Raw genomic sequence first — 12,390 nt, 5'->3', positions numbered from 1 at the left:
CCCAATATGTTTTAATGCTTGCCTTTATGTTTTATTCAGTTAATAATTTGTAGCCTATGCAGCCCTTCTCATTTTTATTATCTTTGTTCATTCCCCTATTGATTTGATGACTGTAAACTGCTTAGCTGTTATGATTTGTGGTACATTAAATAAAAGTGAACTGTGAACATAAAGTACTCACTAAGTCTGGGGGTCAGTGAATAGCACAGTGGGAAGCAGCCAGGGGAGCTGTGCTGTCAGATGCAGAAGAGAGACGCCTCTTCCTTTCCTCTTGGAAGGATGTCCTTTCAGTGTGCCTTTTCATATAAGTTAGGAGACTCTGTAGAGCAAAGCAGTAGGAATCTGCTCCTGGGACATTTCACCAAAAGATACTGAAACAAATCTGGTATGTGAAGAGGAATATAAGGACTTTTTTCAGTTATGGCAGGATAGGAGAGAGAAGAAACCGCAGAAGAAACAGTGGGAGACTAATGTATCATTTCAGGGACAGGTCAAGATGGATTGTCTATAGACTCTTTTTTTTTTAAATTCAGTACTAGTGTATCACTGAATTCTGAAAGTGCAGCGTTATGGAATCTGTTTTTTTTTTTGGGGGGGGGGGCGGTTCTGGGTTTGAATTTGTATCAGTAAATGTTTCTTGATTTGAAATTAATATCTGGATCATGGACTGTTTTTGGAATGAAGTACAAAGGGCTAAACCAGTGGCTCCCAAACCTGGTCCTGGGAGCACACCAGCTAGTCAGGTTTTCAGTATATCCACAATGAATATACATGCGATAGATCTGCATAGAGTAGAGGTAGTGTATGCAAATCTCTCTCATGAATATTCATTGAGGGGTATCCTAAAAACCTGACTGGATGGGATGCCTCCAGCACCAGGTTTGGGAACCACTGGTCTAAACGTTCCCAGCATGCGTAGGTTTGGGTGGGGGAGGCAGCATAACGGATTGCCAGTGCAGTCTGATACCCAAGTCCTGCCTTTCAAAAGGAAGGCAAACCACATTTCTTAGAATGAACTAGTCAGGCTTTCAATGTGTAAGCTACTCCCAGTGCATTATGGGGACATGTTTCCTTTTTTTGCTCCTGTTTCTTTTTTTTTTCTCTCTGAGTCAGAACAGGGCTGGGGTTCTGGTACCACAAGCCTTCATTCACACCACTTGGGGGTTTTATCCTTATTTTATATTTCCCAAAATCCAACACAGAGATGGTCATTGTAGTGACCACCCTGGATTGGAGGTATGCAGCCTGGTTCCCTTTTAAACCTTACAACTCTAGGCAACCCCACACAATTATCTCAGCTCCCTTCCTACCTCGCATGGGGCTGTGAGTATTGCCTTTGCTGCATTCCCAACCTCAGGTGACCCAGGAAATGGAAGTGCCAATCCAAGAATCAAACTGAGGGCTTACAGCACTAGCATCTGAATCAACAGACCAGCCTACAATTATATTTTCAACTCAATAGCCATCATTCTGCCCCATAGGGGTAATTGATCTGGAATCACAAAAACAACAGAAGATGGCACCTTATGCCTCAGTAAGAGGGACCTTGGCGTGATGGTGTCTGAGGATCTCAAGGCGATGAAACAATGCAACAAGGTGGTGGCCATGGCCAAAAGGATGCTAAGCTGCATAGAGAGGGGTATAACCAGTAGAAGGAAGGTGTTGATGCCCCTGTACAAGTCATTGGTGAGGCCCCACTTGGAGTATTATGTTCAGTTTTGGAGGCTGTCTCTTGCTAAGGATGGAAAATGACTGGAAGCAGTTCAAAGAAAATCAACAAAAATGGTATGCGTTTTTGCGTAGTAAGATGTATGAGGAGAGACTTGATGACATTAACATGTACACCCTGAAGGAAAGGAGAACCAGGGGTGATATGATACAGATGTTCAAATATTTGACAGGTATTAATCTGCAAATAAAAGATTTCCAGAAATGGGAAGGTATTAGAACTAGAGGACATAAATTGAGGTCAAAGGGAGGAAGACTCAGGAATAGTCAGGAAGTATTTCTTCACTGAGAGAGTGGTAGATACTTGGAATGCCCTACCACGGCAGGTAGTGGAGATGAAAACCATAACAGAATTTAAAAATTTGTGGGATAAACATGTAGGCATCCTGTTTAGAAGGAATTTTTTTTTTTTTTTTATTTGAAAGAAATTTTTTATTTAATCTCATTATTCATAAGTACAATCATAAAATCAATTACCCACTATGCAACAAGCCTTAGTGAACTGTACAATAATATCAACTATTGAAAACTTAATGAATTTTACTCCCCTCCCTCCCCCCCATCTTCACGTAATGGCTGAATACACTGTGTAATAGTGGCATTAGTCCATAAACACTCTAGATGATTCCATTCCTCCGCCTTTGGTTCAAATCTGCCCTTTCGTCTGTCCGTCAGTTGTTCAAGTCCCATTATGGTGCGGAGTCTTGTTTTCCACTCCACGACTGTAGGACCCACTTTCTTTTTCCAGTGGGCTGCAATTTCCAGCTTCGCAGCTGATAAACATAGTCTTTTAATCCGCTTCTGCCACTTCTTGCCTCTTTTATTCCCCCACCCTAATAGGCACCATTTAGGTTCCCCTACAAACTGTGTCCCCAGAATAGAGGTCATGCACATAGTTATATCGTCCCAGAAAGAACGAATAAGTGGGCATGACCACCACACATGCATAAAATTGCCCAGGTCCTTATCACAACGCCAACATCTGTCTGAGGCACTAGCATACATCAATTTTACCCTGTCTGGTGTATAGTACCACCTGCTTAAAACTTTGTAGGCATTTTCCTTTATTAGTACACACGTGGATGCCTTTTTTACCTCTATACAAACCCTTTCCCATTCTTTCACACTCATTTCACAGTTCAAATCTTTCTCCCATGCTTTCATATAGGATAATTTAGTCAATGTACTACCTCTAATATAATTGTACAATTTGGAAATGCCCCTCTTCCCTACCTCAAGAGTAATCCATATGTTCTCTAATGGCTCCCTTCCCCTCTGGTCCCCCTGTAGCCACCCCTGTCTACTCATATAGTGTTTAACCTGTAGATAAGCATAGTTATCCGACGCTCGTAGGGCAAACTTCCTTTTTAGTGTCTCAAATGTTTTTAATGAACCATCCGACATCAGATCTCAAAATCTCCTCAGACCTTTTTTATACCATTCATGAAAAGTTCCCCCCTCTTCGCCCGCTGGGAACTCTACTTCATGGATTATATGCGCCAATGTAGATGTTTTAACTCCTTTTTTAAATTTTCGTTTCAATACCTCCCAAGTATGTAGCAAATGTCCTATAAAAGGATTATCAGTTCCCCCACGCGGGCCATGCATCCTTCCAGATCCCCACAAGCCCCTTTCCAAATTACACCCAGGCACCAGTTGCTGCTCTAATACAGCCACTGGCGCCCCCTCCCCCCTTACTCCATTCCGCCACCTGTTTCATTTGTGCTGCCTGATAATACCAGGTGATGTTGGGCATCCCTCTCCCTCCTTCTTCCACTCCCCTCCACATGATTCGCTTAGATAGTCTCGCCCTTCTTTCTCCCCAAGCAAAATTTGACATTTCAGACTGTAATCTGCTCAGGGTTCCCGAGGGGACTTCCAATGGTAACGTTTGGAATAGGAATAACAACCTAGGAAGTACGTTCATCTTAATGACCGCAATCCTGCCCCACCATGAAAGCATCCCATTTTTCCATCTGCTTAAGTCATTTCTTAGTTCTCTAATCAAGGGAATATAGTTAAGCCCGTATAAGGATTCTAGGTTCCTGGGGAGCCTAACCCCTAAATATCGAAAATTCTCCTTGGCATGCTTAAAAGAAAATCTGGTTAATGTGCTTCTCAGATCTAAGGTGGTGCACTTTATTCCCAGCACTTCAGACTTATCATAGTTAACTTTAAAACCGGAAAAAGCTCCGAACGCCTTAAGCTCCCGACAGATATTTTGCAAGGACTCCTCTGGGCGACTCACATAAAAGAGAATGTCGTCGGCAAATAATGCCAATTTGTGCTCTCGGTCTCCCACCTTGATCCCCTGAATGCTAACCGTTTCCCTAATCCGCTGCGCAAGCGGCTCAATTGCCAATGCAAACAGCAGAGGTGACAGGGGGCAACCCTGCCTTGTACCCCGCTGTACCTGAAACTGGTCCGAATATCCCCCATTAACTTTTATACGAGCTTTTGGTGTTGCATATAGCCCCTTCATCCATGTCAATACCTTTGGGCCAAATCCCATACATTCCAACACCTCCCACAGGTACTGCCATTCAACCCGGTCAAAGGCCTTTTCTGCATCTGTTGTTAAGAGTACAAAATCTCCCCCTCTACGTTGTGCCTCCCATATTATATTCAGCGTTCTCCTTATATTATCAGCGACTTGCCTTTGTGGGACAAAGCCGGATTGGTCCTCATGGATTAATTGGGGCAGAAATTTGTTAATTCGCTCCGCCATGACCTTAGCAAGTATCTTAATATCTATATTAATGAGGGATATTGGTCTATAGGAAGCACATAACGTGGGATCTCTCCCCGGTTTAGGAATCACCGAGATTCCTGCTTCATACATACTACTCGGCAGCTTTCCCGATGTAAAGCACTCATTCCCCACCCTTAACAATAATGGCCCCACCTCCTTATTCATTACCTTGTAGAACTTAGCTGTGTACCCATCCAATCCCGGCGCTTTCCCACCTTTTAATCCTTTAATGACTCTTTCTATCTCATCTAATACTATCGGTTTATCTAAGAAGTCTTTTTGTGTTTCGGATAGTGTATGCAATCCTAATCTGCTCAAATATTCTTTAATCTTTTCCCCCGAATCCGTACTCTCTTTAGTATACAACGCTTTATAAAATTGGGCAAACCTATCTCGCATCTCCTTGTCTTGGTACAATAGTGAGTCCCCCTCCCCTTTAAGTTTCACTATAGTATTGCCCACTCTGCGCATGCGGAGATGTCGCGCCAGCATTCGTCCTGCTTTATTACTGTATTCAAAAAACTTTTGCTGTGCTAACTTCCTTTGAAACTCCATCTGCTTTATTTGGATTTGTTGCAGCGCGGACCTACATTCCCTCAATTCTGGCAGAACCTCAGGGCATTGTCCTCCTTGATGCTGGACTTCTAAGGACACCAGTCTTTGTCTTACTTCTAATTCCCGCCTTCGCCCCTCCCTCTTTCTTTGACTCCCCTTTTGATCAGGTGTCCTCTCACCACTGCCTTAAGAGCGTCCCATAGCGTCCCTTCTGTTACATCCCCTTTATCATTGTAAACTAAGTATTCCTGTACCGCCCTGCTAACAGCTTCACAATCCTCAACTGAGTCGAGCAGGGATTCATTCAATCTCCAAAAGGTGTGTCCCTTTTCTCTCCCCATACCCTTCCAGGAGACCCATATGGGGGCATGGTCTGATACATGAATACTTCCTATATTAGAATCCCCTACTTCCCCCCATAGATTACGGGAGCCCCATATTGCATCTATCCTTGTATACGTTTGTTGGGCGTGTGAATAGAAAGTATAAGTCCTCTGCCCCGGGTGCTGCAATCTCCAAACATCTATCAGATCCAAATCCCTGAACAGACTCAGTAACTTTGTCGTGTTTGCTGAGACTCCACCCTTTTTCTTACCCTTTGAGTGATCTAGGTCAGCTATTGCCCAGTTGAAGTCCCCTCCCACAATCACTTCTCCCTGTACAAATTCTATCAATTCCAGTCTTAATTTTTCAAAGAACGCACCCTGTCCCTCGTTAGGTGCGTATATATTAACTAACGTGATCATTTGTTCATTGACCTTTCCCTTAACTGCTATACATCTTCCCTGGCTCTCCAGGTATGTTTGCTCATGAACAAAAGGTACCTTTTCTTTAATGTAGATTGCCAATCCTCCCTTTTTCCCATCTCTAGGGTCTGCCAGAATAAAATTCTGGCCCAAGTTTTTATATTGAATAAGCCTAGCATCTTTCCTCTGGATATGCGTTTCCTGCATCATGATAATGTCCCAATGCATTTTTGATATTTCTCTAAATACAATTCTCCTTTTTTCAGGTGTATTCAGCCCATTTACATTCCATGAACCAACTGTGATCATGCCCTCTCCTCCCCCTCCCCTCCCCCCCTCCCCCCTCCCCCGATGGCTGCTACTACCAGCTGCCAGTTTATCCCTAAGGAAGTGTCGTCCCCCCGGGATCTTTACCCCTCTTATATCACCCACACAGTAAAACCTTCATTCCTATTCATTCTTTCCAATATACTCTGTTCAAATCATACATATATAAACAGTTAAACGTTACCAGTCTTGTCTTACTTACTACCAATACTCAAATGGTCAAACGCTATGCCTGGGCCTAAGCCCCTTGACATTTGTCCGTTCAAGTGTCCCCTTGCTGCTCCAGGCCACGCTCCTTCCGCGTTCCGTTTGTATTGCTGCCCTGTTTCCCCTGAAGATGCCCTCTCCCTTTGCCGGGATTGTTCTCTCCATTGCCTTCCACAGTGGGATTTTGTAACTCCTCCGGCACATCTGCACATCCCATGTTCTCTAGTATCTTCCTCGCTGCTGCCGGGTGTTGTATTTTCCTTGTCTGATTCCCCACCGTGACCATTAGGCCGCTGGGGAAGATCCATCTGTAGCGCAGGCCAGCTTTTTGCAGATATCTCGTTACCTCGCGGAATTCCCGCCTTTTTTGTAGAGTGGTTTTCGCCAGATCTTGGAAGATCTGTAGTTTACAACTTTTCCAATGTATATCACCCATAGCTCGGGCTTTCCGCCATACAGTCTCCTTCACCTGAAAATCGTGAAAACATGCAATAATATCTCTAGGGTTTTCTCCCCGCTGCGGTCCCAGACTCCGGTGTGCACGATCAATTTTAATTTCAGTCTTGTCTGCATACTCCTGGGAGTCTCTTCCATGGCTCATTATAAAGTTACAAATTTCTTGCACCACTTTCGTAGCTTCCAAATATTGAGCCTCCTCAGGAACTCCTTTAAATCTCAGATTCCCCCTTCGAGAACGATTCTCAAGGTCTTCCACCCTGATCTCCAACTCGTCACGCTGTCGTTTCTCTTCTTTAATTTTTTTCGTCATACTCTGCACCTCCATTTCCATTACCTCCATGCGTTCCTCTGTTTCTCCCATGCGCTTGCCAATGTCCTTTACTTCTTCCCGCAGCTCTTTAACAGCAGCTTGAATACTATTTCTAGTATTTATCATTTCTGCTTTCAAGTCTTGGAACCACTTTATAAATTCACTTCTCTCAATTTCTCCCTCTCTGCCGCTTCGTTCCTCGAGTTCGTCCTCCGTCTCGGGTTCCTCCGGCGCCATTTTGTTTACTCGCGGGGGTAACCCAGTCTGCTCTCTGCCTCCCGCTTTCGCCGATTCCGCCGCGTATTTAAATTTGGAAAGTTTCCTTCTGGCTGCCATCAAATCTGGTAAGTTCAACCATTCGTCTGTGGAAATATTATTCGCCCGATGTGAGGATTTATTAGCAATTTACTTCGCGTCCCCGCGGAGCTACAAATTTAAGCTACCGGTCCCATCGGTGACGTCACTTCCTCCCCCCTGTTTAGAAGGAATTTATCCACAGAAGCTTAGTGGAGACTAGGTGGCAACATAGGTGGTAATTGGGAAGCAAAACCAATGTGGAGCGGACTTCTACACTCTTTTCCCTGAAAATAGTATGGACAAATCAAGTTCAGGTATACATATGTTGTATCACCTTGTACCACCTCATACCTTATGTAACGTGTTTATCTCTCTGGGCAGAATGACTGGATCATACAGGTCTTTATCTGCTGTCATCTACTAAGTTGCAATAAATTGGTTAGTCTATGAGCTATTGGTTAGTACAGGAGTCCACTTCATTAGAAGATTATGAATGGTGAATGGACAGCACTACGCCATAAGGGCAGGCACTGGTCTAATCATCTCCACTGCACCTAGAAATGCTAGAAATCCAGTTATCTGGAGGAGTGGCCTAGTGGTTAGATCACTACTCTTGATATCCCGCGGTGGCTGGTTCAAATCCCACTGCTGCTCCTTGTGACCTTGGGCAAGTCACTTAACCCTTCCTTGACTCAGGCACAAAACTTAGACTGTGAGCCCTCCAGGGTCAGGGAAATACCCAGAGTACCTGAATGCAACTCACCTTGTGCTACTACTGAAAAAGATGTGAGCAAAATCCAAATAAATACAAAAATATCACATAAGAACAGCCATACTAGGTCAGACCAATAGTCCATCTAGCCCAGTATTCTGCTTCTAACTGTGGCCAATTCTCAGGTCACAAGTACCTGGTAGAATCACAGATTCCAAACTACTGATCCATTTATCAAGCACAAAACCCAACTTGATTTATACTTTAAAAGATGACATATGTGAGATCCAAGATGGCGACGGTTTGAGTTGCGCGACCAGACGCGATCTGCCTTCTCCCTTGAAACGCGGCGGTTAGCGGTTCCCTACCTGATTCTCGCCATGGGAAAAAGGAGAGGCAAAGTCAGGGAGATTCCCTCTCTCCCTGGCGGGTCAAACCAGCTACGCCAGGCGAAAATGGAGGAATTTAACATCGCGCTGGGTCCTGGGAGAGTTTCTACTCCTTCCGATGAGGCTGGCGCTTCGACGCTGGTCGTCAGTGAGGACGGGGCTTCTCTGAGCCCTGTCGAACGTGCGGCGCCCCTGCAACCAGGAAGTGAACGTTTCCCTCAGAGCCCAGATGCCTCGGCCCGGAATGGAGTTCGATGTGCACAGGGAGGGAGCCAGATGGAGACGTATGAAGATCGAAGTGTTGTCAGCACAGAAGTTCCAGTGATGTTATCATCTTCGACGCTGTCTACACAGACAGTGAGTATCCTGGAGCTGGCTGCAAATGCACCACTTCCTGAATTTACTGCTGGGAAAATGGAAAAGCCAGCCTTAGTGACTTTAGAGTCACTATGGGATTTAACCTTCACAGTATACGCCTCCCTACAATCTCTGGTGGTTAAAAATGCGGGGACTATTAAAACTTTATCTGAGGCTGCATTATCTCAAATGAAAAAGACTGACTCTCAAACCGAGGAAGTAAAATGTCTTACTGAAAGAACTTCTAAGATGGAACTTTTGGGTCAAACGCTGATTAAAGAAAAGAATTTTACTTCACGACGGTTGGAATATCTTGAGAACCAGTCTAAAAGACTTAATTTAAGGTTAATAAACTTTCCTAGTTCTCCACTAGTATCCCCAGTACAAATGGTAAAAAAATATCTTGTAGAAATACTGGGTATGTTGGACACTTCTCTCCCACCCATTACTCGTGCATTTTATTTACAAACTGATCCTAGGATATCAGAAAAATTTCCTCAAGAGGGTGGAGAGATGAATCTAACTGCCTTTTTGGAATCATCACTAGAGGTTATTACGAAGAGAGCAACTTTAATAGTAACCTTTGCTTTAGAGATTGATAGGGATGCAGTTTTGAGGCTCTCATTAAGACACTTGGATTCAAACTTTTTGGGGTCTAAAATAAGAATTTATCCTGACTTATCAAGAGAGACTCAAAAACGGCATAAAGCCTTTCTGGCTTTGCGCACAAGAACTTTGGCAATAGGAGCTAGTTTCCTGTTGAAATTCCCTTGTGTTTGTAGAATTGTATTTCAGTCTAAACAGTTCCAATTCTTTGACCCCAAACAGTTGGAGGAATTTATAATAAGTAGGGAAGAAGTAAATGTTAAGGTGTAATCCTATATGTACACTGATTAACCGGAGCAGGTGGAACTACCCAGGTCGGGCGCATCATTGTAAATTGTGTTACTGATTTATTTCTTTTTAGATTATTTGAATAATCTTTCTTCTTGGATCATTTCTTTAACTTGTGGTCGATATAAAGTTTATAACTTAAGTTTCGAAATTATTTCTGTTGGACATTTCTAAATAGTGTATTATCATTCATAAATGTGAAATTATGTTTGTTAAAAGCTTAATAAAAATAATAATAATAAAAAAAAAAAAAAGATGACATATGTCTATCCTAATGAGTTTATATTTAATCTACATCCCTCAAAACATTCTCTGATTTCTTTTGCTCCTTTGTGAAAAATGGAACGCAACGCCAAACATGTCCCATAAGCCTGGGTAAACCTAGAAACTCTAATGCATAGTGGAGTTTGTAAGTATTTCCATAATTTATGGTAAGCACAAAATGCACTGGCTTTTATTTTCTTATGCTCAGTCTAATTCCTAAAAGTATGCAAGAGTTAATAACATTCCTTATGGCCCCCATTAATTACAAGCCTACGAGTCCCATAATGCACTGGGAGCAGCTTACACGTCTTTGCATCTTATGGTTCAGTCTGGGAGCTATAATTTGGCTTCCTATTGAAAGACAATACTTCAAGTTCCAGACTACATCAGCATTCCATAAACCCCTCCTTCGCACCAAACGTAGTTTTAACCTTACATATGTTCGGTGCATGCTGGGACTTGTAGTTTTTTCCTATTCAAATAAAATCCAGGGTTACAAATCCCACAATGCACGGGGAGCCGTTCCACGCCCCCCGACGAATAATTGCAAAGCTCGGTCCTCCGCGCTCGGTTACCCTCCCAGCATCTCCCGCACGAACCCCAGCACACCTTACTCTACTCACCTCTGCTCCAATGCTCACCCCTTTTCTATCACTGACCGCACACGGCCAACCCCGCCTCTCAACGTCACATCCGGTTTCAAGTTCCCTAGTCAGGTGGCCTCAGGGTCGATAAGAGATATCGTTTCTTTTAAGCCTCAGGTTAAGCGGTCGACTTTCATCAAGGAGGTTTTATTCAACCTCCTTGCCTTTCATGCCTTCCAACTATCGTTCTAGTGCTCTAATAACTTCTCTCAGTGCAAAGAAATTTAATTGAGAACAGAAGGCGTCATGACGTCAAAACGTTGAAGCTGCTTAGGTTAGTCTATGTTTCCCTTTCCCCGGCAGCCGTCATGGTAATACACTCAAAACAATGCAAACAAACCTGTGAACTGTCGCTTCTTTATTGTTGCTGATAGCATTTTTATTTAATATCATTTATATTTTCAAACATTAAGTTGCCAGATGGGTCGGTTTACCACCCAATTGGGCTGGTTTTTAAGCGAGGATGCGGGAAATTTTCAAAGGCTGTGGGCTGCGGGAAATTGGGCTTCTTTTTCGCTGCAGCTGTGCGGGTTTGGGCACTTTTCCCGGCCACTGGGCAGCAGGGTTTTTTATTGGTCCAGAAAGATTAGCTCAGCAATGCATTCCCTAATTTCCCTCCCCTCTTCAGCCTGCAGCCCACCAGGCTCCGCGGGACTTCTATTGGTCCAGAGATGTACACAGAGGAAGTATAATAACAGAATAACTTTTCATAAGTAGAGTAGTAATTTTTTATAAATGGTAGTCAATGTGTCATTTGAAGGGGGTGGTTATACGGGCACCCTAGCACGTGTTATATTCGTGCAGCTAATTTTTTTTCTCATTCTTGGTGATTTTAATATTCACGTTGACGACCCATCCAACTCCTACGCTTCTAAATTCCTCACTCTGACATCCTCCTTTAACCTCCGACTATGCTCTACCACCCCTGCTCACCGTAATGGTCATTGTCTCGACATTGTTCTCTTCTCTTCCTGCTCACCTTCCAATTTCTGCACCTCAGTCCTTCCTATCTCAGATCATCACCTAATCATCCTCACACTTCATCACCCTCCCCCTCAACCTCGCCCAACTATAGCCACTGCCTTCAGAAATCTCCAGGCCGTCAACCCCCCTACCCTATCTTCTCACATCTCCAATCTCTTCCCTTCCATCTCGTCTTCCGAATCTGTCGACACAGCTGTCTGCCTACAATGAAATTCTCTCCACTGCTTTGGATACCCTAGCACCATCTGTCTCTCGACCCACCAAGCGCATTAATCCTCAGCCCTGGTTAACCCCTTGCATCCATTACCTTCGCTCCTGCACCCGATCTGCTGAACGACTCTGGAGGAAATCTCGCACCCTGTCAGACTTCACCCATTACAAATTCATGCTATCCTCCTTCTAGTCCTCCCTATTCCTTGCCAAACAGGAATATTATTCTCAATTAACTAATTCTCTCGGCTCCAACCCTCGTCGCCTCTTCGCCACCCTCAACTCCCTACTTAAAGTGCCCTCCGCTCCCACCCCCCCCCCCTCACTCTCCCCTCAAACACTAGCTGACTACTTCCGCGATAAGGTGCAGAAGATAAACCTTGAACACTTCCAAGCCTTCTCCTCCCTGTGACTTCTTAACCCACTCCCCCAACCAACCTAGCCTGGCCTCCTCCTCCTTCTCCTCCTTCCCTGAGATCACCGAAGAGGAAACTGCTCGCCTTCTCTCTTCCTCTAAGTGCACCACCTGTTCCTCTGATCCAATTCCCACCAATC

The 12,390-nt window shown here is 44.1% G+C and overlaps 1 protein-coding gene across 2 annotated transcripts in view; it reads right to left on the bottom strand.

Annotated features, from left to right (window-relative positions):
• The window catches only part of LOC115476266, a 31,865-nt gene extending 21,171 nt beyond the window's left edge, over nt 1–10,694 (bottom strand). The window contains exons 1-2 of one of the 2 annotated variants that reach the window (XM_030212547.1): nt 10,621–10,694; nt 182–382 (exon numbers count right to left, since the gene is read on the bottom strand). The gene's annotated coding sequence lies outside the window, so the exon portion shown is untranslated. The remainder of the gene's footprint in view (nt 1–181; nt 383–10,620) is intronic. The other variant, XM_030212546.1, reaches the window with a different exon arrangement.
• Nucleotides 10,695–12,390: the final 1,696 nt, after the last annotated feature.

This window comes from Microcaecilia unicolor, chromosome 8, assembly GCF_901765095.1.
Source record: "Microcaecilia unicolor chromosome 8, aMicUni1.1, whole genome shotgun sequence".
NCBI lineage: Eukaryota > Metazoa > Chordata > Amphibia > Gymnophiona > Siphonopidae > Microcaecilia > Microcaecilia unicolor.
Note: the sequence above shows the minus strand (reverse complement) of the source record. Positions and strands in the feature narration are given on the sequence as shown.